This window comes from Ochlerotatus camptorhynchus, unplaced genomic scaffold (assembly GCF_037179485.1).
Source record: "Ochlerotatus camptorhynchus isolate MF236.1 unplaced genomic scaffold, CSIRO-AGI_Acam_v1.1 ptg000406l, whole genome shotgun sequence".
Taxonomy (NCBI): domain Eukaryota; kingdom Metazoa; phylum Arthropoda; class Insecta; order Diptera; family Culicidae; genus Ochlerotatus; species Ochlerotatus camptorhynchus.
The window spans coordinates 3354806-3380798 of record NW_027040892.1 but is presented as its reverse complement, the minus strand read 5'-3'; the positions used below and the strand labels follow the sequence as shown (position 1 = coordinate 3380798).

General features: G+C 38.6%; 1 protein-coding gene across 2 annotated transcripts in view; it reads right to left on the bottom strand.

The window, feature by feature from the left end:
* The window catches only part of LOC135710939 (lachesin-like), a 280940-nt gene that overhangs the window by 50720 nt on the left and 204227 nt on the right, over window positions 1-25993 (bottom strand). The window lies entirely within an intron of this gene.

Below are 25993 nucleotides of genomic sequence, written 5' to 3'. Positions count from 1 at the left end.
TTTTTTTCATTATTATAGAGATTTTTAGCCATATGGCTAGTTCATCTCTTAAAGAGTTGTTGTTGTGCTCTTGTTACACCTTACATTAATACAAGAGAGAGACATTTTTATTGGTCTACAACCAGAGTTTAAAGACCTAATCTCCCTATCCACTACTAGTAGTCAATGGTCCATTTCAAGATTTCAGATAGTTCGAGCTGTCGAACGGCATTGTGAAGCGAAAATACAATTTTCCTCTTACATGTTATCCTGGGACATCTGCTGGTTCCAGAATGAGCTCCCCAATGGCATTGTTTTGTGTAAAAAATGTGATTGCATCCTACTACAGGTTCCCCCCCCCCCGGGCATTCCAGTGACTCCGGAAAGGTCAATGCGGTCAATGATCCACTTCAATTCTATAGAAAGCCTATTCATGAAAATCCATGAAGAAAGAGCTGTCGCACGGCACGTTTTTGAATTAAACCGAAATTGTCCCCTGCTACAGGTTCTCTCGGGGCATCCCAGTGGTTCTGAAAGCGGCCAATGTGATAAATGATTCACTTTAAGTCTATAGAAAGAATATTCATGAAAATCTATGAAGAAAGAGCTGTCGCACGGCATGTTTTGGAGTAAAACACAATTGCCCCCTACTACAGGTTCCCCCGGGGGTATCTCGTGATTCCGAGAGCTGCCAATGTGGTCACTGATCCATTTGAAGTTTAATAAATGCCTATTCATGAAAAACCATGAAGAATGAGCTGTCGCACGGCATGTTATGGTGTAAAAATGCAATTGTCCTCTGCTCCAGGTTCTCGCGGGGGCATACCGGAGGTCCCGAGATTGGCCAATATGGTCAATGATGCATTTAAAGTTTATCGAAAGTCTATTGACGAGAAACCATGAAGAAAGAGCTATCGCACGGCATGTTTTGGAGTGATTAAATGATCTGCCCGCATTCAGAACCCTTCACCAGAACCGATTCCAGGGAAATGGCCATATCTCGGTTGATTATAGGCCGATTTTAGTTCTTGGCATATGATTCGCTTAAGAAATGGTTCTTCTTTCGTTGCATCTACTAAAAATATATATATTTAACCAGCATCATATATAAATTTTCACCAAAAATTTAGCAAGTTAGACAAGCCCTCCGGAAACCCAGAATATTTCCGGTATCGGGTGACCAGGATTTTTGTCGTGGCTACACCGTAAAACAATATTAGTTTTCCAGTCAAATGCTTTTGGAAGATTTAAAATCGGATCATATTTTACGGAGTTACAACTCTCCAAAGTTGACCAAAAATTTGCCTATCCTAGTTATTTTGAGTAACCCCTGTATATGGAGCGTCATATATCATTCAAATTAATATTATGGAGCGTGTAAATATATGAGACATTTAATTGAATATACCAAATATTGTTTGCAACCATCCATATATGTAAGCAAAATTTCTTACAAGTTGCTAGATTACGGATTAAAAGGAAGTTTACATGAGTGGATGTTTACATCATCTGTAAAATCCAAAAAAAAAAAAAAATCTGTGTGTGATATTGGTACCTGAGATTTCAGGTGATTTATCTTGATTTTCTGATCTTGATTTTAGTAAACACTGGCTGCCACCATACAAACGTTTTTTTTTTTTGTTTAGTGAGCACTCAGGTTTTCAGACAAAGTGTTCGTTTGAGCTACCTTACTGAGCGTACATACTCTGACAAATTCGTGTATATTTAGGTGCTCTGAAGGGCTAACCACATTAGATCCGTTTGCGTTGCGTTGACGTAAATTTGACAGTTACACAATAGATTTAGCTGTCACTTTGCCGCAACGCGTCCAATCCGGATCTAATGTGCGTGGGCCTTGAGAGTGACATAAACGTGCGTTAATTTTGACATAATTTAAAGTCATAAAAAACTCGAAATATAGCTCAATCAAACGTATTTTTTATCGAGCAACAAACTGTTCAGTCTCAGAGCACTTAATATTACATGACATGTTTGTTTACGTCTCATCTTTTAAGTCAAAGATGGATTCCGTTACGTGTTAAATTTGTTTTTTTCTAACTTTGTAGGATATTATTGTTGTTCATGTCAGATGCAATAAATAAAATACTACTACACCAGGCTACACACATGTTAAAAATGTGTTAGGACAACAAAATCGTCATCATTAAAGCCTTCTAAAATGTTACAACTCTGTAGTTCTAACATAGCATAAGAAAACTTTCAATCAACAAATGTAAAGAGCAGCCAGAAAGCTCTAGTTTAGATTTAATATCACAATAAATAAGAAACGATAGCATGCGTTAAATCATAGTAAAGAAGCAACATATAGGTTCTGTTTCATAATCGCCAGAATAAGTTAAGCTATTACATTCCTAGTGAATATTTAAAGCAACATCCTGGCAGAGGGCCACCGTCCAATCGACAGCAAAGTCGAGAGGTTCCCTCAGCTTGCATTACCACACTGCGAATCAAACCGTCCATAGTTTTACCACGAAATGAGCTCAGTGCTGCCTAAACAGCTTGCTAGCGAGCTAGACCAAAGCCACACTAACTAACCAATATTTGCTCTGAAGTGAGAAGCAAACCCCCGGAGATTCCTGGGCTACGCTGATGATGGTTCCACTAACTACTCCTAGCAACTAGAGATGATAATGTTTCCATATTTCCCGGTGACGGAAAATCTCGACGGAAATGCTTGTGAACCATCCCAACAACCCGAGCCACGTATGTTTGTACGTCACACTGCCAGGCATGTCTGGAAAACTGCGTAGATTTTGAATATGAACACACGCTCACGAGTTTCCCCACCGCCTGAACGACTGAATGAGAAATTTATTATACATATTCAAATTTGGCTCGCTGGAACGGGCGGCAAAAAAGTTGGATGTGGAGGTGACGTGCCGGAAGAGTGTCGATAATTAATCGCACTAAATGGAAAACGAAAACTCATGCGTGAAATCTGTCTATTGGTTGGGAAATTGAAATACCGGAACGAAGTTTTTCCGGCGTGGATGGCGCGCGGGAGGGTGGAGAACGGTTTAGAATACGAAATGGACTTGTTCGTTTTCATACTAACACGCAAGGTTCCAATTGTGACTTAATTAACGATTTAGGTTCATCCTAGTGTGATCACGTTATGTTTACACTGGAAATGAGACTGTGGTGATTATTTTCCTGCGTTGAATATGGAAGTTATTTGAAATTTAAAGCTTAAAACCACAAACAATCGAACGTTGATTTTCAATTCAGTGCTTCATTCCCCGGTGAAATATATCATCACCCTAAACAACATCGCCCGAAGGCGGGGAAAAAAAGCAAAAATCTTCCAAAACCTTTTGTGTCGCTTCCCGTTCTCCAATCCATTTGGCACCAACGATTCTAATTTTAACAAACTCCATCCGACTCTCCTCGCCAGCTTCAGTAGCTCTAGTGCACTACGGAAAGCGAAAAAGCACTTTTACCAACTGGCCCGGCAGCAATGGACGATCCGAAAAAAAAAACTCTCCCACTAAACCCAGCACGTTTGCTTCCCAGGCTAGAAAGGGGTCACCCGCCCCGATACTTTCTACAATAAACTTTTGTCTCACCCCGCCCGGAGCGGGGGGTTGGTGGTAGGAACCTGGTAGGTGTCTCTATCATCCAACGTGGTCGCTTCGCAGAGTGGAGCGGAGACAGACAATAAAATCAACTGCATATTTCATTGCTGCCCGGGTGGACACTCGGCCCGACTCGACTCGACTCGACTGCATCACGCTCAGTTTTATTGCATTTGCATTCGAGTGTTCTCCTCTCCCCATCAGTGAAGGTACTGCATCATCCATACACAGCAAAAAAAAAAGGTTGTAATATCGATCAACGTAATTCATGTTGATGTAAACTGATGCGATATTACATTCATGGATGTGATTTTATTCGCGAAATCTGTGTACATCGTACAACACAATATTGTTCAACCAGCGGAATGGCCTATGTGCATCTGATCTACTGTAAAATTCATCAACTTTTTTTTTTTGCTGTGTACGGTATGTGTACGTAGGTAGATGCTGTCCGTTTTTGGTGTTTGAACCTATTTTTTATTATCTGTCTATGATTCGCTTTCAGATAGCTGTTTTGCCTCTGCTGTCCGTGTGGCGACGTTGGTTTTCGAAAGCTTTGTATTCTTAGCATGGCTTTGTACCTGTATGGTGAGGGCTTATGCATGCACTCAGCTTTTCAATTAATGATTCACTTTTTATTTATTGATAAATTGGGAACCGTAAGCCGAAATACAGTTACACTTATACTTTTAGTTTTATAATCACGGGATTTTGTGTCTTGCACCACATATTGCTTCAGAGACATAATCTGAACGCAAAAGATGTACTCAATATTGAACAGTAAAATGGTGGTAAAGAATCGTTAATCGACTGTTTGATTCTGTTTTCAAGCATTTGCGGCATTTTTAATGGGTTATTCACAATTAGAAAAATTATTGTAAATCTAGATGCTCTGAGACTGACATATACGAGCGTCAATTTTGACATAAATTTGAGTCATAACAGACGCGAAATATAGCTCAATCAACCGTACTTTTCGGCGAGCCACGCCCTTTTCAGTCTCAGAGCACTGAATATTACATGACATGTTTGTTTACGTCTCATCTTTTATGTCAAAGATGTATTCCATCACGTGTAAAATTAGTTATTTCTAAGTGTGTATTTTTCGATATATTTTGAAAGGTAATATGGTGATTTAAAGACAAATTCGATAATCTTAAGGTAAATTTAGCTATATCTTGCCGTTTTCTGCACTTTCAAGGCCATTTTTTTAGAATGTAAGGCGCGCAGTGGAGTAACGAGTTCGTTACTCGTCAAAAAGTACGTTTCATTGAGATGTATTTTGCGTCTGTTATGACTCAATTCTGCGTCAAAATTGACGCTCGTATATGTCACTCTCAGAGCATCTAGATTTACAATAATTTTTCTAAGTGTGAATAACCTATTAAAAATGTCGCAAATGCATGAAAACAGAATCAAACAGTCGATTAACGGATCTTTACCACCATTTTTACTGTTCAATATTGAGTACATCTTATACGTTCAGATTATGTCTCTGAAGCAATATGCATATGTTTCACGTGGTGCAAGACACAAAATCCCGTGATTATAAAACTAAAAGTATAAGTGTAACTGTGTTTCGGCTTACGGTTCCCAATTTATCAATAAATAAAAAGTGAATCATTTACACGACATTTTCTAAGTGTGAGTCTATTTGTTTTCCATTATCATTTGTTTACACACTACCCGAGCAGAGAAGAAAACAAAAAGAAACAAAATTTGATATTTTAATAAAGGGGAACTGTGGGTAAGACGGACACCCGCAGGATTTTTTATCGCCATTGAGTACAACATTTTGCCTGCAATTTCAGTATTCCGTAGATTTAACGTATGCTTTAACAAACTACGGAGCCAAATTTAATTTAATTTGTTAAATGTTATGCTAATATTTAAAATTAAAAACAGTGCAATAATCCACAATTTTGTTTAGGTGAAATGGACAGGTGGTGGGGGTACGTTGAACAGTCCTAGGAATTTAATGTTTTGTTATTACAAAAATGATGGAAATTATAGTGTGAATATAACTTCGACAGTGAGCATGCATAAGGACGTATACACAATAATCAATTCTCTTCATCGATTTTCTCTTTGCATTGCTATGCTAAGCAAAAAAATTTCTAGAATTTGTTCAATGCAGAGTTGTAACAGGTTATATTGACTATCAAAAGCAACACCAAACGCACTGAGAAACGTCAATTCTAGCGAGTTATTAAAAAGAGAGAAAATCGACGAAGAGAATCGATCATCGCGTTTACGTCCTTATGCATGCTCACTGTCGACTTGATTATCGAAAAATTTATTTCAGTGAATTGTATGTCAAAAAATGTATATTGATCTCTTGACAGTAATTTAAACTTATGGAGTTGTGTTACAACACGGCACTACTATGAACAAAATCTAAATAATAAAATGTTTACCGGTATCATGAATTCATTTTCTGCAACACGTTGCATGTACATTTCATGGACATATTATTTGAACATTTGATTTAAAAAAAAGAGGGGCTTAGAAGGAAAGGGGTGTAAGTGACTTTGATCGATTCTCTTCATGGAGTTTCTCTTTTAATAGCCACAACTTTGCGGCACAGATTTTGCGCTATTTCTGTCACATAGTTTGATAAAAGAGGTTCTCATCTAGCATCCAGAATGGCACACGAATCAAGGAATGTGTTTGCAGCTGAATTATTAACGAAAGAGAAAGTCGATGAAGAGAATCTATCAAAGTCACTTACACCCCTTTTCTTCAAACCTCCTAAAATGAAAGGATACTTAAGTACATAAAAGGCAAACTGTATTAACCTCACTGTAGCATTGAGCAAAACAACCAAAAGCATTTCAGGCATTTGTTCCAACCTTGCCCTTTAACTGATCCACATGGTTGTCCGCCTTTTAACGTTTAGTGGGTTTGTCAGATGATTGTTTCTGAGCTTCTTAATCGATTTAACCTCCTTCCATGCCTCCGCTGTAGCTAAGCCTTGGCGGTAATGGCCATGTCGAACGAAGAGTTCGGAGAAATAATAGAAACTTGTGTCAGCACGTCATTTCTGTTTTGGAGCTCGTCTGAGAAAGTGCCAGTGTTAGATGGTTGTGCTTCGACTGAGTCGTTCAACACGCCGATAACTATATCTTGCTTCGGCATACCACAACTTTGCATATCCGTTGAATGAGTTGCTTCAGGCAGGTGAAGCTTCACTTCGGATGCCGGTGTCATATGTTTTGACTCCACGTAACCGATCTAACAATAATGTGGCATACTGTATTTAACAAACATTCATATAAGTAAGGTCGACCACCAGCAAAGTGCAATCCATGCAAAGATGGCCTTGCCGGTGGTACCCCGACCGTATGTTTTCACACATTCCTCTTTATGCAATAGCACAGTTTCAAATTGCATCCTCGGCATAAATTAACCCAAGCAAAACATATGGAAACCATCCACTTCCAAAATTACTTACGTAGAACATTGTCACGCCGCCGTTCCAGGCATCTCACTCTAGCATATTGATTAAGGGTAATCTATACAACATTTCGGATGTCACACAAGTGTCGTGTGACATCTAACAGGCTATTTAAGGAAATTTTAACAATAAAGAATCGATCAATTGTTGACGTGAATCCAAGGCTTTCACATGCGATCTCTACTTGCCCTGCTGGGGACAAACGGGTTGAGACACCGCTTAGAAAGAAAAATCAGGTTCAAACGATCTTCCCTATATTCCGGGAATAGACACCATTTTCCGTTCCGTTCGGTTTGTTGATTTGCCTTCTCCATCGATCAATCCGCTCCTCAAACGTAAGATGCTCACAGCGGAAAGGCTTCATCTGGATATACTGTTCGATCTACTGGCCATATTCCGGACTTTTTGAATCCGTTGATGACCACACTTGTGGTGGCAGCTTTAATAAATGCAGTGCACATCAATTCGGCGACGTCATATTGACCAATGTTACGTCCCGGATATTGACGCAGCACTCGTGTAGTGGATTTCAAACGGTCCCATGACGTTGAGCGACTGCATTTTGTTGCTGTACTATGGTGCAGTTACAAAATTCGCTCGAGCTCTTTCGGCGAATGCCAAATTCTTGGTATGCGAACTGTGGCCATCTATAATCAAAAGAGCGGGATGATTCACAGTCGAGTGGAAATTTTCCAAGAAGTGCTCAAACCAGTCTATGAAAATATCAGCGGTCATGAATCCAGATGGATTACAAGAGAATTTGGTTTCATCTGACACTCCTTTATTTAGCTATTCGTGCACTAGCCCATCGGGTCACTTCTACCACCACTATCTTTAGTTTCAGATTCCGACACTCCTTGAAGGTTTTACTCGAGACACGGTGATATTAGCGATACCAAGCTTCCTAGCGATCTATCTATCGAACGAATTTTGATTTTCACTATGTGTGTACAACATGTGTTCACGTATAGTTGGCTATTCCGATGCCATAACCGTACGTCTTCATGCTTTGTTGTGAAACTTGACATACGTTAACAATGCATGTAGAACTAGTTTTGCTCAAATTTCCAGATTTTTTTCTCACATGGTTAAGAAGATGCAGACAAATTTGTCTGTGTTATATTCTGCAAATACATCCTGTATCATCATTTTGCATTTATTTTTAGTGTGTCTAGGGATCCTGAACCTCCACAAATGTCATGATTTCCAATACAAGCTGGTTTTCTGGAAAATTTGGGAAATACGTAAATGTGTTTAATTTATGCAACCAACTAAAAGTTTGTTTGACAACACTTTCAGTTGAAATTTAAGATTTCATTTGGGATTGTGACCACAATATATTTGCTGGGAGTCACGAGACATCCTTAAAATTAGTAAATCAATCAAACTGATCCTATAACAGAGACCATAATAGGAACGCACGACCATAACTGGTATAGCCTTGGTGTGAGTGGGATTTATTTGGAGTTTTTACCTGTATCTGGACCATTCTTGTCGTCATGAGAATCAGATTCTCCAATTACCCACCTCTATGAATATTGGGCTGAACGCCATTTGGCTGAAAATATTTTGAACAATAGATGGATGGCGAAGAGTTTTGGAAAATGAAAGTTTTAAGTAAGCAAATTGTTTTAAAAATGACTTGAAATATTGTGATAGTATAGAAAATCTTAAGTATCAGTAAGAATTTCAAGATTGTGTAGAATCTAGGTAAGTTTTTAAGATCTAGGATGAAGAAAAAAAAAACTAGTATTCCAACCAATATTTCTTCATACACATACAGCCGACTAAGTTTTTTTTCCGTCGATGTTGTTTTCCGTACTGAGTACCAATGCTACCGACGCCAGGGAGGCAGCTCCCACATCTGAACCCAACCTATCGACCCATAAGCTCATGGATCAGGGACCAACGGCTTTACTTCTATTTCAAAACAAGGAAATTCCGCTGCTAAGGCCAGAATATTGGGGAAGCTTATAGAACCTAAAGGGAAAATTTTGAGAATATCAATGCAGATCCATGAACTTCAAGGAAATTTCGTGATGATAAAGATAAGAGAACTTCACGACGGTTCCATTCACATCAAAAAAAATATCAGAAGCTTGACATGAACTTCAAAAAACTTCAGAATACTTCACGTACGATGATAGATCTGAAGGAAAGCATCGAGAAAGTACTTAGATGTTCATGTCAGTTCCATGAATGTCCAAAAAATTGACACATGAGATAAATTTATAAAACTTCTGGAAAGTTATGAGAACTTCAGGTCAGTTCGATTAACTTCACAAAAAATGTAAGAACTTTACAGATGTTCCAAGAACACAGTCCAGAAAACCTAAGCCCTAAGTTTGCACCTTTAGAATTGATAAAACGATCCATAAAATATTGAAAAACGTTCCATTAAAAACATCCAAATGATCCATAAAACATGGGAGAAAATCCCTAAAAAAGTGTGGATGATCCATACAAAATATCAATATTATCAATATTTTATGTAAAATTTAGCAACACAATTGTAAAAATGTACCACTAAATTTCTAAATAATGAGCATTGGAATTGTACGAATTACCCATAAACATATTGCAATTGATCCATAAAACATTCAGCAATGAACCTAAAACTAAAGAACGTGATCTATAGAAAAACAAATTTGCACACTTAAAAATATAGGCATGATCCATAAATTAGACGTATATTATTCATGTTTACGACACTATTTTTTTAAATTTTGATCCATAAACCTTGAAAAATTGCTCCACTGCTTATCTACTTAGATTTACTGTCCTGCCCGTGTATTTAATGTAGATGTGCGAAGCGACGGGCAAGCGTCTAGAATTAGCTTCCAAAAGAAGATTCTATAATAATATTCTTAAGAAGCTTCCTATGGAAGAAGCTTATTCTAGACGCTCGCCCATCGTTCTGCTCTTCTGACAAAAAAAAAAAAAAAACACGGGCAGAACAGTAAACCTGAGTAGCTATGCAGTAATGTAGAAATTTTTCAAGGTTTATTGATCAAATTAAAAAAACATATGTATATAGACCGAGGGGGGCGATTCTAGCTACGATGCAGGAAAAATTGTGTTTTGTTTCGGCTAGCTGCGCACACGCTGAGTAGATAAAAAGAAGATTGATGACGATTCTGAAGATTTCCTGTAAGAATATGAGGCGCGATGCAAGTAGATGCGAGAAATGAAAGAATATTTTTCGAAGATTGATTCGCTAGTGGTAGATCTGTTGAGCATCTAGAATTGAGACTTGGATGTGTCGCCCCCCTCGATATAGACTATAATTGGAACACACCAAAATAAGCACGTCTACCAACAACTGGAACACCTACCCTAGGTATGATCCATAAAATTAACATTTATTTATCATTTTTTTCTTAAGAAGATTATTATAGAAGCTTCTTTTGGAAGCTAATTCTAGACGCTTGACTATCGATAACATCTACCTAAAAACACGACAGGACAGTAAATCTAAGTAGTTAAGCAGTAATGGAGCTATTTTTCATGGTTTATGGATCAAAATTAATAATACAGTGTCCAAAACGTGAATAATATACGTCTAATTTATGGATCATGGCTGTTCGGAATATCGGGATAACCCTGTACCGCCAAACCCAGTGGCAACCCTGTGGAAGATTCAGAGAGCTACGGTAACGGTCGCTTTCAGAAATGACAGACGTCAGGTTTGGTTCAACGGAACTGTGAACTCACAGTTCCGTTGAGCCAAACCTTAGATAGGTCGGAGTATGAACGAGAAAAAAGAGGTAAAGAAGATACAATTCCAAACCATCTAAAAAACGTTTTATAGCTAAATTATTTTAATTGCCTAAATTTGTTAATATACTTATCGTTTAATTAAATTGTAGTTATTTGTAGTGACCTAGCTACCAACAATCAATAGAAACTAACGATTTTAAATTGGCTCACTACTTGACTTGCCTATTGGTCCCAAGCAAATTGATTAACGTACCCCATTCTAATCAAAATTCTAGTACTACACAATGTTTGATTCGCTATGAAAGTTTGACAGGTAAAATGAGGGGTTCGTGGATTTTCTCGTGTTTTATAGGGGTGCATCGATAAGCTTGGGACCAAAGAGAGTACCAGAGTTAAGCCAAAAAGTTGAGTACATTTCTTCGGGACCTTCTGGTCTTAAAGTTACCGCTATGTAGCTACTGAAGTAGGTTAGTTGGAGGTGGAATTCGTGCAAATATTGAATTTAATAACCCTATATTTGCTTAATATAGATACTACAATTTGATCCTAAAATCTGGTAACCTACAATTTGTTCCTAAACGCTATATACATGATTTACCCTAAGTAACTAGTAAGTAGCGCATTCTACATCGTTTGCGTGCTTAACTAAAATAATAATTGAATCCCTAAATGCTAAATCTAGCCAAATCTTTGTTGAAAGAGTGACGGAAGATAACTCTCGGTTTGAAAATCTCCCGCTCAGCCTCCTATCGCTTTTCATGGAGGAATTTCTCTTCCTCCAGCGCTTTCTTATTTGCGCTTTACTCCTGCAGCAACTGGTCTAGGGATTCTTCCAGGCTGACCTCATTGGTACTTCCTTTCCCAGATTCGGTTGCGGAATCACTCCTCGCTCTATTATTTCTGCTAGGTGGTTTCTTTGAGACAGACTTCTTGGTTCCTTTTGCCACCTTCAGCATATTTGTGCACTTAGAGCACGTCTACGGAACCTCCTTTACAGCTGTTGTCTTACCAGCACAACTATAATTGGTCCAGAAATCGCAGACATCACACTGAACCATATCATCTACGTGGTCATGGTCTTCACAAAGCGTACAGTGACTACTGACATTTTGAGGTTATATCCGATGTTGTTCTTCAAGAATGTTCGGATTTATGAAAGCACTTCCTCAGAGCAGTCTCGTTTTGAACAGCTTGAAGCTGAAATAGGTTTTATTATAAGTATTAAGATTGGTTTTGATTTTATATTAGTTTAATAAAACCTATTTCAGCTTCAAGCTGTCCAAAACGAGACTGCTCTGAGGAAGTTGCTTTCATTAATACGAACATGGCTATATTTTTAAGTGCGCAAACATGATTTTCTATGGATCACTTTCTTTAGTTTATGGTTCACTGCTGAATGTATTACGGATCAATTGCAATATGTTTATGGGTAATTCGTAAAATTTCAATGCTCATTCTTTAGAAATTTAGCGGTACATTTTTACAATTGTGTTGCTAAATTTTACATTAAATATGGATCATATTGATATTTTTTATGGATCATCCACACTTTTTTAAGGATTTTCTCCGAAGTTTTATGGATCATTTGGATGTTTTTTATGGAACGATTTCCAATATTTTATGGATCATTTATTGGTTTTTATGTTCAAAAGTATGTTTGCCGTTACGAGTTCTATGATTTAACGCCCATAGCTTCATTAAGGTTTTCTGGACTGTTATAGAAAAGTTTGAACATATTATGACCATTAACGTTCCATTAACGCCTGAAAAATTTCTGAAAATTTCGAGAAGTTCTGAGAATTTCATAGAAACTCCAAGAATTCAAAGAAAGTATCAGACACTTCAGGATAGTTCCGAGTTGAAGGTCTCATCCAGAACAAAATGAAAGTTTAAAATTCTATAATGGTAAGGTTCGATAACTTTAAATATATATTAGGAAAATTTCGAGAACTTCAGAGAAGATCAATGAGTGTCAAGGAAGTTCCATTAACTTCAAGAAAGTTTCTGGAACTTTACTGAAGGTGCCAAAACTTTAGTTGAGTTTAAAGTACTTTAGGAAAGTAACGTAACATCGGACGGTTCAGAGAAGGCAGTGCAGGTTCATGATCAGGAAAATGGCGGGAACTTCAGGTACATAGCTAGAACCATAATGAGGCTCCAAAAATTATGGATAGTTTTGAGAACATCAGGTAAGCTAAGAGAACTTAGGAAAATTGTTCCGAGAAATTCAAGAAACTACAGAAAACGAGGGGAAGTTTAGAGATCTCACAAAAAGTTTTTGTAAATTCAAGGTGAATTATTCTAGGAATTTCAAGCATATCCAGAGAATCCATTTTTTTAAACTACACAGGGTGAGCGGTAATTTCTGTCAGTAAAGTATAATGTCATAAAAATTAGAATCTGGTATGAATTTTAATTTTCAGTGTATATCTGATTGATATACTTATAGCATTTATCTTGACTTAGTCCAGTTCAAATTTTTCCCCCTTTGCCTTAATTAACAGCCGCATGGGTCTTTGAACAGCATTATAGCGCACGATACCTTGAAGCATTTCATCCCATACTTTCACCAAACATTGCTTAAAAGTATCCACGGTTAGTCCCTTGGTATTTCCTAGTTTGCCTATCATGTAGTCCTATGCATAGAAGTCCTGAGGATTCAAATCGCGTTAAGAGACAGGCCACTCTTTCGACGAAATAAAATCCGGAAAATTGACCTCCCACCAAGCCTATGCAGTTTTTGTGTGGTGGGACGGTGCAGAGTCTTTTTGGAAGCAGTATAGTGCATTTTTGAAGTGTTTATTGACGAAGAGAAGCAAATGGTTCTTCAAAACATTATAGATGTAATATTCACGGTTTTTTTTTAATTATAGTCACTTAAACGCTTGTGGGTCATTTGTGACATGTCCGGGGGTGAGATTTGAACTCGTGACTTTGGCGTGAGAGGTATGGATGCTAACCACTATGCCAGGGTCACATGTATGAAGTATTTACTGTTGATTTTAACATCACCATCACCGATGGGGTGATCGTGTTGGTGAAAAAACGCGGGCGGGGGACACCGTGGGTTCATATAGACCAATTAGCTTGATCAACTATGATTACAAAATCCTACCTCGAATTTTGAAGCACCGTCTTGAAAATGTGCTCCGTACTCATTCCGCTCTGACAGGATCACAAAAGTGTTAAGGAAATAGTAAGACATGAGTTCAGGAGTGCTAGGAACACATAGAATTAGAAACCACGGTAGAATCATTTAAAATAATTGACAAGCCCCTTGATTCCCTTTCCCATGTTACAGCTGGTATAATCAATTTTACAGATCGATGTCTTTCTATACCACTTGAAATCACTGAAATGGGGTCGATTTTTGAAGATCGAGTTCCACATATGTTATGTGCCGATAGTCCTCCAGAACTAAAATTATATTACGAATCACAGCAGTTGATGAGGGCATATTGGAAATTCGCAGTATCGTTTAGAATCAACCACGAACCACCAAAATGTCCACATGTAAATGTCAATATTTTAGAAACTTCGGTCAATACTCTGGTAGATTCCAGTCTAGTATAACCAATTCCTGGGAATTGATAGAAAAGCATAAATTTCCGATAAAACCCATCAATTTGAAAACTAGAACTGAAGATAATACCATTTACAAACGTGAAGGTGTGGTGTCCATATGTTCAATGGTCAAACGTGCCAACATTGCTTGTTCCGCTGGTATCCAAAAGATCGATCCTGGGGATGGATTTTGGACCGCGTTTAGTATAAAGCCAGTCATGGCGAAAGATGGACACATACAGGAGCTGCCGTTTCATGAGGATCCTGAAGAGTTAAACTTTGTAGATGAGCATTTTGAGGATCGGCCAGAAGATCCGATCATCGATGAATATTAAAAATGTATGGATCTTCAGGCAGCGCTGAATTGCATCACGGTACTGACAGCCTTTAGATTGACGAAAGAGATTCCTACGGTTAACAATCAAAACAACTGAGAACCCTCTCTCCGCAAAAACTTCTCACCAGTATGACACAACAACCGTGAGATATCGTTATTTTGCTTTTCTCACTCATTCGCAATATCACTAACATCTGTGATGTGGTACCATCATGTCACCGAGGAAAAATAAACAGACAAATAAATTGACCATCATCTCATTTCGAGCATAAATACGATAATGACGGTTATTCCTCTTCCAAAATCACGGATAAGGCGATAGCTGTGCTGTATCAAGGGAATGTGTTCTAAAATCGTATCATTACCAGAAATTATTATTGTGAGAATTCATATCTGCATGAACACGTACCGTGTACCCCCATGTTTGTCTTTTTCATCAGAGTGTCGCTTAGTTCGAGATCAAGAGCACATATCACTTCAAACCTTGTGTTCACAATCCCTACCCTGCCATCCATTTGTTACAATTTGTTACCTCGAAATAGCCGCGAGTAATCGGCCCCCGCTTTACTAACGTTAGTTTAAATTAACTTTGTAATCTAAACAATGAATATCGGCTCCGCAAAGCTACAGCAAATGAGCCTGGAAAAATAAACGCTTTATAAAAAAAAATTAACACGTACTACCTGCAGTCAAGAATGCTTATTCATGGATAGAGATTTTGCAGCTATTTATTTTGCCGAATACCGTGACGTTTGAGCTCCAATAATAAAGATGCTAACCGCATATCGTATCCACATTACCGAAGCCCAAGCATCAAGGGATCCGTAAAAAGCAATATCAATGAAAAATCCTTGCGTAAATTGGAACTCCCCTCTAAATATTGGGATTGTAGCTAGAGGTGTTATTGCTGAGTAATCAAACGTCGAACTGTTGAACAAGTCATTACATATCTTAAGGTTAAACACAATACAATATTTGCTTGCTTTACCACAGTTCAGGAAAAAAGTTGACCAGCATCAAATACAAGGGTCATACAATAGCGTTAACAGTTTTTCGGGATTTTTCAACTCTTCCTCCCCCAATGTAAGACTTTGGAAAATCAAACCAATCGCTCCTCCACGCTTATTAATATCCTACAGGATTCTGCATATGATTTCTTCATCTTTACACAAGATATTTCACATCCCTAATAAAGATATCGTTAGAAAATTGTAAGCATCCCATCCCTCTCTACTGCTAAAACAAAATAGCTTTACAAGGTTTGTTTACAAAATGGAGTTGAGGCCTTTTCAATTGTTGGCCTTGAATTATTGCACGGTCCATTATAAATACACATTTTCTTAACTTGCGGTTTCAACAATCAAAGCAACCATTGGTATCCATCAACGAAGAAAACTCCAAATCGTTACTTACGGTCTTCAAAGGAAACGCAATGTATTTCAAAAAATCTTTGCTAAAATTAATAGCGAATACGCTTATTATTCAGTTCCAACCTGGATCGGATATCAAAATTGGATCTGCTTGTTTTCTGACAAACGTCAGTTTGCTCGTTCGCTTTTTAAACCCTGCTCAGGTTGAGGTTCGCACTGACAAAAAGTTCGGTTTCGTACTGATTTTGTCGATGGTCCAGCTGTTGGTTCCATGATGGTCCTTGCAATTTTTCGGTGCAAATCAAAAATTTATAATTTGATGACGCGTACGTAGAAAATAATTGATACTGCCGATGGAACATTAAAAAAAAGTGAAAGTGGCTTTGATTTGCAAGTTAAGAAATGGCATTTTTGAAGATAAACGGATATTTTTCTACATTGTAGCGTAACAGCACCCACATATTTATTTGTTACAAGAAAAATGGAAATCCAACGTTTTCTTCATAATGTTTCGTATGTTCTGAACTTAACAACTTTTAGCAAGAACAGGATCCACTTATAAATGCCCAACAGAGATGATCACTGAGTGAATGGTTTTGCTACTCTCTCCTTGTAATTTAATCTAATTGTCATGGATGGCATGTATGAAGACGGTCTAGTGAGGTAGAGGTGTTTTCACGTGACATGCTAGTTGACCGTCATTTTTTAGATGTGACGGTTATGCGAGGATGACCGTGAAGGTACAATAACCGTTATGAGAATCCACAGCACTGCGTAAGAATAGAGATTTAAAAGGAAGTTCCATAAGCTTCATGGAAGTATCAAAATCTTCAGGGAAGATCCAAGCTCTTTAGGGCAGCTCAAATTATTTCAAATAAGCACATACACTGATAGGCAAAATAAAGTGCCCACCCCATCATTTTTTGAATTTCTCTCATTTATTTGGTTCAAATTAAAGTAAATACACTGTAGTATTTTTTATATCTTATTCTTTATATTCTTTTTAAGTTTCACTTATAGAATACCAGATAAAAAGAAGAGACTGACTCGAAGAAAAAAAAATCAAAATGGGTGTAAAAAAGAACAGTGACAAAAAAAAGTGCCCACTGCATTTTAACTCCAGAAAACATAAAATAAAGTAAAAGAATACCAGCCTAATAGTTAATGTGTCCTCCTTTGGCCTTCAGGACCAGCTGCAGGCGCTTCGGCATGCTCTCCACTAGATTCTTCAGGTGCTGTGGATCTAGTTCTTCCCAGGCGCGCTCCAGGGCTTCAAAATAGTTATTTTTATTGGTAACACCAGTTTTGTCAACCCTGGCATCGAGAATCGCCCACAAATTCTCGATGGGGTTGAGGTCCGGGCTTTGTGGAGGCCATTCCAGTGGTTTAATTCGACATGACCGGAAGAAAGACTTAGTCTTCTTGGCAGTATGCTTCGGATCGTTGTCCTGCTGGAATACGAATTTCTCCTCAAGGCCCGTCTGGATCAGCGAAACTTCCAGATTTTCCCGCAGGATGTCGATGTAGGAATCTGCCGTCATTATCCCGTCGATTTTCACCAGGCTTCCCACTCCACCCCACGAAAAGCACCCCCAGACCATCACATTTCCTCCTCCATGCTTCACCGTGCCTTGTATGTGGCGCTCCTGAAGCTCCTCACCCGATCTACACCACACACGAACCCGTCGCTTCCGGTTGAACAGTTCGAATTTTGATTCGTCCGTCCAGAGAACCGTTTTCCAGAACTCTAGGGGCTTATCAGCATGCTCCTTAGCAAACTTAAGCCGTTTGACTTTGTTTGCCTTGCTGATAAATGGGCGCTTCCGAGCAACTTTGCTGTTCAACCCCTGTGCTACGAGACGGCGACGAACAGTTCGACTGGAAACTGTTATCTGAAGAGCCTCCTGGATCTCGCGGACAGTTACCTTCGGGTTCTTCTTCACTTCACGCATGATCTTGGTGTCCGTTCTCGCATCCGTTTTGCGCATCCTGCCTCTGCCAGGGCGATCCACCACTGATCCGAACGATTTCATTTTCTGCAGAATTTTCCCGACCGCTGTTTTGCTGATATTGTACTTCCTAGCGACAGACCGGTGCGATTCACCGTTTTGCACATCACGAACAACCAATTTTCGGATACACACGGGAATTGCTTTCGAAATCACTACGTCCTCCATTTTTTTCAACTGATTCAAATGCGATCACGTGTACAAATGCACCAGTTCCACCCGTTTGCTTCAATACATGTCAAACTTTCAAAACAAAAACAATCGAGGGGTTTTCCGATGGAAACTTATCGAAAACATACCGATTTTTGAAGTGGGCACTTTTTTTTGTCACTGTTTTCTTTTTCAATCCAAATTGATTTTCTTTTACTTCAAGTAAAACTTTATATTTTCAGTATTCCATAGGTGTAACTTTAAAAGAATAATAAAGGTAAGACATCGAAACAGACTACGGTGTGTTTATTTGAATTTGAACCAAATAAATGAGAGAAATTTCAAAAATGATGGGGTGGGCACTTTATTTTGCCTATCAGTGTAATATTTCAGAAAAGTCAAGATTTGCGAGAAAGTTATTGAACGATTAGTCATTTTCTTTCGGTTTTCAAGTCTTCAAGAAAAATTTAAGATTACAAGAGCTTTGAGTGTGATGGTTTATTTCCTTTAAATTCCGTTATAATTGCTTATCTTTTGACAGATAAGCGTATTTAGTCTACTACTTGCAGACTTCATCAGTGCCAAGTGGTGTTGAGTACTTGGCACTGATGAAGTCTGCAAGTAGTAGACGAAATACGCGTATCTGTCCAAAGATATTAAATTATAACGGAATTTAAAGGAAATAAACCAACACACTCAAAGCTCTTCATAAAGGGATTTCGTCAAGAGGTTCGACAAAATTTAAAAGATTGAAGAAGACTACAGTTTAGTCATCGTAAACGTTTCGATATTGGCGTTTTAATCTTCATCAGGACTAGTTTTAATTTAACATCGAAACGAATATTACACTGACCAAAATACGGGACAACCTTACATTCCCTGAAGATGGCCAAGTCCAAATAGACTTCTAAGTTAATTCAGAAAACAAAAAACCGAGAAAACTTTTGGTGAATTTTATGGAGAGCTCCAAGAGAACTATGCGTAGAACTACATGAGTAGAATTCCATAGGGATTGCAAAGAGTTCTGTAGAACTCAAAAGAAAATTCTGAAAAGAACATCAAAGTAACTCTACGGAAGCAGAACTGAAAGTAAATTCTGAGGATAATTCCATTTTGTAACGAAAATTCTTAGACGATTATGTTATAGTTTTTCATTTCAAAGTCACTAATTTAATCACCGAAAAATGTACCCAGCATGCCGCAGTGAAAATCCCGCACCGCAGTAGACAAGCAACACGCGTGCATACGGTAAGGGTGCATTCTGCCGCCAAACATAGAGCAGTGCCTATATATTCATGAGGCGAGGTTTGCTCCATTGAGGCGAAAACTTGTGTCTGGTTAGTTAGTGGAATAATGTTTTTGAAAATTTGAGCTAGTTTTGTTAGTTCTACTTTGTCTACCTCAGCCTCGTTCCAACCTTGTGTGCAACGTGCCGAGCTAATACACCGTGAAAAGGAGACCCATTTGCCGTCTCCGAACTGCCCCACCCCCTTCTCCATCGATCATCGTTTTCAAATCTAAACATTCATGCATGCACAGCCGGCAGACAGAGGGCAGTGAATCGTGTTTATTTTATGCTATCTAAATTTCCATATTTTGCCCGTCCAGTCGAGCGGGAACGCATCGTGCAGCAATGATAATGGTAATTACATTTCAAATAATTATTTTGCAGTTTGCATTTGATTGTGACCACCTTGCCCGGCCACCACGCCATCACCACCACCACAACAACAACTACGGTATCGAGTGGTGGCACGATCGTTTGCTATTGTTTGTATTTGGGTTGGAACTTGTTCGGCAATGGTCGTGTGCTTTTAGAACAACAACAAGAACGATGAAAACAACATCAACAACAATGGCATTTGATGCGTAATTACAGCTTTGCCATTCAGTAATTGGCAGCATATTATGATGGGAAATGGGAAAATCGAGCGTTTTTTTCTCGTCCTTTGATCGTGAATCAGCTTACATGCAATGCATTCGGTTATTATTCATTAGGCTAATAACAAATGTATTTCCACTCTAAATTCAGCACTTCTCTCTCTCTCTCTCTCTCTCTCTCGAATTCGCGCGTGGCAGCAGATGTTTGTTCCATGTACAGGAATCCCCTGAATAGCACGGTGGGTGGTGCTGTCTACGGCGCATTTCCTCCATCATCAATGCTTATTCTGCAAATTGTTGAACCATTTCTCGACACCTTAATGGACGTAAACTGCTTTGAATTCGACAGATTCCAACAGATTGAGCTGATTTTGTGTATGCGATTAGGGTCAACCATAAACTTGTCACCTACTGAAAATGAGCCCCATTGGTTAAAGAAAAGCCGAGAATTTGCAGAGGGTGGACCGCACTGATCGGAGGATTCCTGTATGCGAATCCGTTTGAATGCAGTCTGCAGTTCGGTTGTTAAAAGTTATAATGAGAAATTTTCCACTCTATGAACGACTTGAGCTAAGTTTTACCCCGCCCGCAATTAGCATAGAACTCCACCACCGCCATCATCACTGTTAGTTAGCTCCATAATTGAATAGAGAGATATGCACGTTAATGAGCGAATTAAAATGCACTTAACATTCGTATTCATAATTCGCTCAGCTTTTTTTTTTCATCCACTTGGCTCCTGCCACAGATGCTTTTGGTATTTTTTTTTCGGGTAAAGCTCTTTCATTAGTTCAGTATTCAAATTGAAGCAACCCACATTTGAACTTCCGGGCGGCAACCAGGAGCAGTGTTAATTATGACTCTCTGCTTTCCGCCAGTCTATCTTAGTGGGAACAAAAATTGAAAGAGAATATACGGGAATCCAACTATCGTAGCAGTTTAGCGGTGAAATTGCTTTTGAAGGTTTTGCTTGTCCTAATCAAACTGAATGAAATGTAATGTCTAATTAGCAAATCGTTTGTTCGTTGATGTAAATTTACTCACTGTTGCCGATAAATGGGTTTAAAATTCAATTTCAAATCATTACCCGGTTTCGGTCTGTACCGTCTGGTTCGCTTCTGGTTGCGAGGAATCAGAAGCGAGGATAATCGACTGCATCCAGTCTGTTTTCTATGTTCAGTGGGATGTTGTAATGAAAATTGTTTCTCGAATACGTTTTTATCGCATCGTGGAAATAGACTTCATTTCGAAATTTCCATCTAGATGGAACGGTACCGGTACCGTTGTTCGAAAATAGACTCCACTCGCATAAAATTCAATATTAATGATCATCAATCAAATGATATTTTTCCGCTCTCATACGCTCTCAACATCACGCGGGATTTCATACAAATTTTCATACAAATAGGAGAAAGTTGGTTTAAAAATGCTATTTTCCTTTCGCTATTTGGCCTGGAACTGCTTTTAAGTAGAGTAGGTGTGCCAGTATGGGTACTTTTTAGTACGTATATTTAGTTCCTACATTTTTTTAAATAGAAACCCCAATGTTGTGAAGTAATTGAAACTCAACTACATCCACTACCCCGAAAAGAAGCACCGTGAAATCATCGAAGGTATTAGAAAGAATCTTTTCAACTTCGAGCCTGAGGCTGCCGAAGTGAATGAACTCAAAGAAGTTTTAGAAAACATGAAGGAAAAGTTTTCCAATGCATCCACTGCAAGAAGTGAAAAATTATTAATTTTATCGTTATTGCCTTATTCATGGTCAACACAAAAAGTTATGGATCAATTTAATGCTAGTTTAGATATATTGCAACAGAGGCTAAGTTGATAAAGGAAGGTCATTCGTCAAAAACCGCAAAATATGGCACAGCCTTAAGTGATGAAACAAAATTGGTAGTCATAATTTTTTTTTAAGATGATGATATAAGCCGGGCAATGCCTGGTCAAAAAGATTATGTGTCTGTGCAGAGAGAAGGAAAACGACAAGCCATTCAAAAAAGATTACTAATGATGACTTTGAGAGAAGCTTATAATCGATTCAATGAAATTCACTGCAATGTAAAAATTAGATTCTCTTCATTTGCAAAACTCCGCCCTAAGCAATGTAAACTTTTAATCAGCTTTGGAGCTTGAGCTTGCTTGAGCTTGATTGACCGCCCACGGTTGCTACTCTGTTACTGCCAGATCAGCTGTAATTACACAGAGAACCAACAGACGATGCTTGGGACCAGGCTTTCAGTGCGCGCGCTACCGTATGCGAGACGCAATACGAATAGTCTCATAGTCATAGCAGTCTCATGCGCAAGAGATTTGTAGCACTCTGTTTTTCTCTCTTCAGTTTTGTCGCATCTCACATTCTCATAATGTCAGTGTGTCGCACTGTTTTGTAAGCACAGCACATTTCCGGATGTATGCGTTTCATGAGAACGAGTATCATGCAACGTCGCGTGAGCCGAAGCTCATGCGCTTTTCGCAATGAGACGTCGCTAAGCGACGTTTCAAATCGACATCGAAATAACAAACTCAACTGGAAGACCAACTCGTGTTCTTGATGTGGGAAAAGTGTTGTTTGGTTTTGAAAACGATGGAAAGCGACCTAGCTACTACACTCTTATCGAACATGGAGAAGAGGTGTCGGATGGTTATGACCAACAAAGTTTTCCTAGCGGAAATTTTCATTGATTAAAGGATTAACTTGAAAAATAGCCCATTCATAACGAACGAAGAAAGAGATGTGGCTTTGGTAAGCGAAATGTACAATCAAGTTGTGGTTTATTTGCTCGTTAATACATATGCTTTTTTTAATTTCACCGAGGGTCCACGGTACTAACACTAGGACTATTAAGAAATCTGTCGTCGCAAATTGATTGTTTCAATTCAGCATCATGGTGGCTGATATGAACTATCCTGTGAGCACTAACACATCTGAAGAATTCAGTTGCTGCCGTAGTAAGTTTGTTGATTGACAGGTATTCAATACAATTCCTGAAGCAAGAAGCTTAGCAACAATTCGTAATACAGATATGACACAACTTTTTCCTAAATATATTACATTAACCTTAATCCAGCATTTCGTACCTACGTACACTGTGGGGCTAAGTTGATCGGACAAAGGTCGTTTTCATACAAACTAGCCAAGTTTAACATGTTGTAAATGTGTTCTGTTATGATCAATTGGGCTGAAATTTTGACGCAAAACTACAAATATGTTGAATTTCACGTGTAAGAAATACCAAATTTTTTGAAGCACCTGCTGGAAGGTGACTATAAAATTTAAATTTGTGCATAGCTGATCGGACAAAGGTCAATGGAAAAGCAAGTTTTGAGTCAAAATTTCAACTCAATTGATCATAACAGAACAAATTTACAACATGTTAAACTTGGTTAATTTTTAAGTGTAGAGTTGTGTGTATGTAATAAGAAGTCACCACCAACGTTTTTGCAGCAAAGTACACTTCTGCGTTGAAAATAATCCCTTAAAATAGTGTTCACTCAAGCAAGACAAAATACAAATATTAATCTTCAGAGTTCTATTATTACTAGCGTGTTGATATGATCGGTCAAGTCAGACCGAACTGTGACATTTTTTTTTTTGATTTCGAGAAAAACGAATTTAAAGTTGGCTGTTCAATATTGTGTCTTATGTAATGGGACAAATCATTTGACCGTTTTCTCTTGCTACTCTAATTTTTCAAATCTGGCTGAAAAAGTGAAATATAGCTGAGGGAATTCTTGATCTTATGATATCATTAACTCATTTTTTGTTTTTATTTTCCTTCTAAGTCGCTTCTGACTTAACGCCGACTATATGATCTTGTATGGTAAAATGTAGTGCTATTTTACATTCTAAATCGTCTATTTATATTTTTACTGGTCTCAGTAATTTTTCTAAGGGATTCTGAGTCTAATTTGGTGCAAATGCGCAATAACTTGTTTATTTTTCCACCAAATGGGCTGAAAGCTTCAGAGGCTTCCAAAAAATGTATTTTAGAAGATTTCCGCATAAGGACTTGTTGAAGGACACATAGTTCCACAGATATTCCGGTATAATTTGGGGTGCTAACATGCTAACGGTATCCCAACCAGGGATGGGAAATCATTTTCATTCATTTCGTGCATTCATTTACATTCATTTGCCTCATAATTTTTTCATTAACAGAATTCCGTAAAATAGTGTTTGAAGCTTTTGAAGGTTTTGATATTAGCTACATCTTTTGTAAATGACTCAAATCGGTATCTCTTATGCATGATGAATCAGAGCGATAAGACCCACCATTGTTTTTCAGTGAATGTAAATTGCATTCACTGAAAAACAATAACATGTGCTGCCAGCTTTAGTTCGTCATGAATAAGAGATTCAGATTTTAATTATTTACAAAAGTTGTAGTTAATATCAAAAGCCACAAAAGCTTCATACATCATTTTACGGTATTCTGCTGATGGAAAAAGTTCCAGACAAATGAATGCAAATGAATGCACGAAATGAATGTAAATGATTTTCCATCCCTGATTCCAACTACCGTAAGGTTGCCATCCATCGCTCACGTAGTCTTCCTTTACCTTCCTTTAGCATCCTTTCGACAAGCAATTGCATCTTCCTAGGATCATGAGTGGTGATCTTACGGTGATTCCAGTATAACTCTGGGACCATGTGTTGAGTCTGCTTGAATCTATACTAGAAGATATTTCTGGAACCATTTAAAAACTTCACCCCATTTGAAAAGGGCACACAAGTCTTCTGTGAACAAACCCTTGCAGTCCCTTCTCTCGTCACCCGACAACATCACATATGATAAGACCGCATGCGAGTTAAGGCATGCGAAACAGCGCACGGCGATGGCGCCCTGAGAGCGCGCATTGAGATGTTTCAATGAAACAGTCGCATGTGATTGAATACATGCGTCGCATTGAGAGAGCAATGCGATGAGACAAAAAAAATTGAAACGCTTGAATTTGTTGAGAGCGTGTAGCTTGTCGCGCGCATCGTTCTGGTCTCTCTTTTGTACAATTAATGTAGCACACCATGGATTTGAGAGTCATGCGACGCTCTGTCTCACAGCTCGCTGTCGCATTTGTGTACGCGTGAGATTTCCGGAAGCCTGCTTGGGACTAGCAATCATCCTCAATGTGTAAAAACTGGTGATCTTAAATTAGGCAATACCAGCGCCGGCCGCGCCCGAACACAGGTCAAGAAAGGAATGGGAAGGATTGTGTTGACATGACACTCGCTTTGATGGAAGCCGAGAACACCTCTGCACTTCCACGAGGAATCACTGGGATGTTGGATAAGAGGGTTGGGTTTGCAGCAGGGTTCGTTTTGGTAAACGATAAGCTGAATTGATGTCCTAACGATCATATAACGCGAAGGAGCTTGGGACTAAACCCACGGTCTTCTGCTCAGTAAGCAAAAACGTATGCCACTAGGCAGACGAGCACCTTTTTAATCACCGACTTGCTGTTATTACCATGTAGTCATATTAACAAATAAAACGATTGGCGAATCTTGAATGTGGATGGGCCTGAGATTAGACTCATGATATTCTGCTCAGTAAGCAAAAACGGTTGCTCTAAGGCCACCGAGCCCCTCATATCACATAACACCGTTGCTCAAATTTGTGTATCCATTCAAACCCGGAACCAACGACAACAACGAGTTTCGTAAAATACACGATACACAAGCGACTTTACCATAAATCTCTTTGATATGTAAGGACCTGGGTCCGCGTTTTTCTGCTCAGTAAGCAGGCCACTGTAACCGACGATCTTTCAAATCCGAAAACTAACTACTTAGGCCTTCATTAAGTTCCACTTTCACGCGATGTTCAATGACAGGGTCCTACCCAGGATTACATCTGAAAAATCCAAATCTGACCAACGCCCACCTAAACCTGTTCTAATCCACCTGAAATGACTAACGAATGGAAGAC